Source organism: Salvia splendens, chromosome 11, assembly GCF_004379255.2.
Source record: "Salvia splendens isolate huo1 chromosome 11, SspV2, whole genome shotgun sequence".
In the NCBI taxonomy this organism is placed as follows: domain Eukaryota; kingdom Viridiplantae; phylum Streptophyta; class Magnoliopsida; order Lamiales; family Lamiaceae; genus Salvia; species Salvia splendens.
The window spans coordinates 16,303,319-16,308,408 of NC_056042.1; positions in this window are offsets into that span (position 1 = coordinate 16,303,319).

Genomic DNA, 5,090 nt, shown 5'->3' on the forward strand with positions numbered 1-5,090 from the left:
AGCTTGCTAGGTCACGTGAAGTTCAAGCTGCCCCATGTGTTGTCCCTGCCCCATTGGAAAGTGGAAAAGCAAACCTACCTAATCTTGAGGCAGGTACAAAAGTTGACTTGGAAAGCACCAATCCACCTTTCCTACCTAAGCCATCAGGTACAAAAGCAAACTTGCCTAAAATGTTAGCAAGTACAATAGCTCCCCTTGAAAGTGCCTTCTCCCCTTTCCCCTCTTGTATGGCACGAGCTGCATCGTTTGGATCTCCACCAAGGAACCCAAAACTAGATGAGATCCTACACCTTGCAGCGTTGGACTCGGTGGAAATGCTGGACGCAGCGGCGGCGCAGCCTCTTCGTACCGGAAACCTACCGGCGGCCAGTTACAAACCTCCGGAGTTCCCCCAAAACTCTTCGGGATACATGCAAAGTATCACACACACTCCTTGGGATGGGAGTGGACCTTCTCTTGAGGACTTCCCTCCTCTCGAACGAGGACGAACTAGCAAGATCCGAGCTTCGTTTGAGGCCAGCCCGGAACATTATTGTGCGGAGCTCGGCCAGCCGCGGCCTAAGTCGAACCCTAACGCCAACCGAGAAAAGCTTGTTACCGAGACGACGAACAAGGCCACGCCTAGTGCCGAGATGGTTGTAGTGACAAGGGAAACACCAACACCCAACGATACGCCTATGGATGATGCCGAGAAGATCCACACCGAGAATGAAAAGGCCGAGAAGATCCACACCGAGAATGAAAAGGCCGAGAAGATCCACACCGAGAATGAAAAGGCCGAGAAGATCCACACCGAGAAGGGAAAAGCCGAAAAGCCGAGAATGGAAAAGCCGAGAAGGGCACACAACGGCAACGTAGGTGCCGAGAAGACCCTAACCGAGAATGGAAAAGCCGAGCACAACAACCCGAAGAGAAGTGGAAAAGCCGAGCACAACAAGGCCACACCTATGTCCACGGCGGATGCCGCAAAACAAGGGCTGAATGAAGTTAATCAACATGGGGGGGGGGTAGATGATACCCCGGGGGCCTCGTCGTGGCCGAAATCGATGGCGGACTTGTTTAAGGGTACACCTTTGGGCTCGGCGAGTAACACTCTACAAGGCGGGGGCGAAGGCGCCTCAAGCCACCCCGACCGGCCGAAAACTTTGGCGGACATGCTTAAAAGCTCGACTGACCCTATCGGCCCTCAAGCCTTTGAGCCGGATAAGCTCCAAAATATTGGATTTGCCTCTGTGTCCGACGGCATCCCGGCCATTTACTTCTCCGGAGCGGAAACTCAAAAGCTAGCTGAGCGCATGGGCCACGCCATTGTGGGTAAGTTCTCTCACTCTATCCCCACGGGACTTCAAATCCAAAAGACCCTTAATAATATTAAACTTCGGTGTGGATTTAGTTGGAAGTACATTAATGCTAAACACATTCTCATTCAATGCGAGGACTTGGCGGACTATGCCCGAATCCTTGGAGGCCCAAAGGGTACGCCCGTATGGCTCATTGACCGACACCCGATGAGGGTCTTCAAATGGTCCCCGGACTTTGATGCATATTGCGAGTCCCCCATTGCGGCAATTTGGTGCAACCTAATTGGCCTCCCCATTCATCTTTTCGACCAATCTGCCTTATTCGCCATCGGCAAGCTTCTCGGCACTCCAATACAAATTGATCGAGCCACGGCAAACAAGACTCGACTTTCATTTGCCCGAATTTGCGTCGAGATAGACATCACAAAACCGCCTCCCGAAGAGATAATCCTTGACCTTGGTGGGCGAGAAACGGTGCAGCGAGTCCGATGGGACAAAATACCATCATATTGCCAAGAATGCAAACACGTCGGCCATTCAAGTGAGGTGTGCTATGCGACGGGCAAGAAGGAACGACCGCCGAAGAGAAATTACCACAACGGCCCGCCAAAACAGCCACAACCCGAGAGACAAACCGAGAAGGGGAAACAAGATACGGGGAAGAATGTCCCCAACTCCAATGAATGGAAACGTCATGGGAAGAAACAAGGCAAGGCCGGTGATCGACCAAACAATAACAAAACAAATGGGGAGGATACCGGTGATATTTCTTGGGAGGGACCGGACATTATGGGTGACTCTACTTTGGGGAGCAGATCGAGCTCCGAAACTCACAATGCGGGGCTCAAGCCCGAGGTTGGGAAGTCCCCGCCGAACGGGGGGAACCTTTCGCACCCCACCACCGAACCACCAACAACACGTGGGAACATGGAAGTGGAGTGGGGCTCCCCCAATGCGAGGCGCTCGGTTTCACCAGATTATCGAAGGAATCCGAGAGGAGGCGCGCGCCATGCTATGACAAGGGGGCGTGGGTTCTTTTCGGCAAAGAACCACCTGAGCACTAACCAATATTACTCTCTCATGGTGAATGGAGAATTTGATGTTGAGAATTGTGGGGATGTGGACGAAGACCCCATGGAGTTGTACGGGGGGGACGAGAGGTTTGGAGGCAACATTCCGGCCGACGACGCCGAGGAGGCCGCCCCGAACAAAGAGCAACACCGCATTGACTATCAAGGAGGGCCTTCATCCTCTTTGGGTACGCACCCTTCTTGTCAATGATGTCTTACAATTTCATGTTTTGGAACGTGAGGGGGATCGCGAACGCGCCCACTCAAAACGTTTTAAAAAGACTTATTAGTTGTCATAATGTTTTATTTCTTGCAATAATGGAACCGCTCACTCCCCCGGACCCGGACCGATTCTCCAAAGCCTTGGGGCTACCCTACATTGGTTCGAACACGAACGGGAAGATTTGGTTGTTTGCGGAAGAGGGGTCCACCTTTGATATTGAGGATGACTCGGAACAAATTCTTCACGGGCGCCTCAAGTCCCACCGCCTTGCTAGACCGGTACGCCAAATGCACAAGGGTCGAAAGACATCACTTATGGGACAAGATGAGGGAGATCGCCGGGCCTCTCGAGGGAACACCTTGGATCATCGGTGGTGATTTCAACACCATCCTATCACACCAAGACAGAGTCGGAAGTGATACCAACCGGCAAGCCGAGATGGTTGATTTTGCGGAGGCAACGGAAGACTGTAGGCTGCTTGATCCTGGATTTGATGGAGCGGCATTCACATGGGCCAAGAATGGCCTTTTTGAAAGGTTGGATAGAGTGCTTGTCAGTGAGGAATGGACTAAGACCTTCGAGGCTACCCGGGTAACGAATCTCCCCCGGGTTGCCTCGGACCATGGACCAGTTCTTGCTAGGTGCACGAAGCTGAACACATCCGCTGGAGCCAAGGCATTCAGGTTCCAGAACATGTGGATCCGGCATGAAGGATTCATGGCCGTAGTGCAAAAAACATGGGAGGAGCCCACGGGGGCGGTTGGACTCCTAAACATTCAAATCAAGCAGGCCAGAGTTAAAAAGGCTCTTAAGGAGTGGAACAAAGAGGTTTTTGGGAACATCCATGCTAACCTAAAGGAAAAGGAGGAAGAAATTGCTGTGGCTCAAGCTAGTTTCGAGGCAAGGCCGACACCGAATCACAGGACAGCAATCAATAAACACATTGCCGAGTACATCCTTTTGTTGAGAATGGAAGAAGATTTTTGGCGACAGAAGGCAGCCTTGAGGTGGCTTGCCGAGGGAGATAAAAATACCCGGTTCTATCAAAGCTGGGTGAAACAAAAGAGGGTCCGTCTCCGCATCCACTCAATTCGTGCCAATGGGCAGGAGCTCACCGAGGAAGCCGAGATTAAAAAGTCCGCAGTGGAGTTTTACCAACAACTCCTTGCCCCCAACAATCCGACACTTGAAGATCCAGACCTCGACCTAATCCAGCAGGCCCACTCAGCCGAGCAGTTTGTTGGCATCGCAGACGCCCCAAGTGCGGATGAGGTCAAGAGTGCCACCTTTTGCATTTCCGGAGATAGTGCACCCGGACCCGACGGCTTCTCGGCCACTTTCTATCAAGCCTGCTGGCACATTGTGGGGCCGGAGGTAGTGGAAGCAATCAGGCAGTTCTTCAGAGGGGCCTTCCTGCCAAGGAGCATCACGGCCACAAGCATTGTCCTTATCCCAAAGAAGGCCTCGCCAGAGTCATGGACCGACTACCGACCCATTAGTCTTTGCAATGTTTTAAACAAGATCATTACCAAGGTACTCACCTCTCGCCTCTCCCCCTTCCTTCCACAGGTCATCTCCCCAAACCAAAGTGGGTTTGTCAAAGGCCGGCTCCTTAATGACAACGCTCTACTGGCTCAAGAAATGTTCCATGAGCTTGCGAGATGCTCTCCAGCGCCTAATGTGGCTGTTAAGATTGACATGGCTAAAGCCTATGATAGGGTCCAATGGCCCTTCCTCTTCAAAGTTTTACGCCGTATGGGATTCCCGGATCCATGGATTTCACTTATGGAGAGGTGTATTGGCTATTGCTGGTTCTCGGTTCTTGTTAACGGGGCACCCTCGGGCTTCTTTAGATCAACTCGAGGACTTCGACAAGGAGACCCGATCTCCCCTGCTCTGTTCGTGATCGCTGCGGAATACCTGTCCCGAGCCTTAGATAAGCTCATCCTTGGCCAAAAGGACATGACGTTCAAAGCCTCCCGGAGATGCATGGAGATCAGCCATCTAGCCTATGCGGACGACATAATTATCTTCACTCAAGCGGCGGCAATGCCTATGCGCCGGCTAAGAGCTTGTCTCGAGAAGTATGAAAGAGTCTCCGGCCAACAAGTCAGCCTTGCCAAGAGTAATTTCTATATCGCCGAAAACCATGAGCATTGGGCAAACTTGATCCAGGCGGAAGGAGGCTTCTCTAGAGGGGCCTTTCCTTTTCTCTACCTCGGTGTCCCTATCTACCGTGGAGTCAAGCGCACGGACATGTTCCTTTTCCTACGGGAAAAGATTGCAAGAAGGATTTCAGGATGGGCACACCGTCATCTCTCCTTTGGAGGAAGGCTTACGTTGATTAAGAGCACTCTTGAAGCGATCCCCTTGCACATCTTTCAAGCCGTCGAGCCCACGACCGGTACCCTAAAGCAACTTGATCAACAAATGGCCCGATTCTTTTGGGGGTCTACGAATGAGAAGAAGCGGACCCATTGGATTGGATGGGAACAA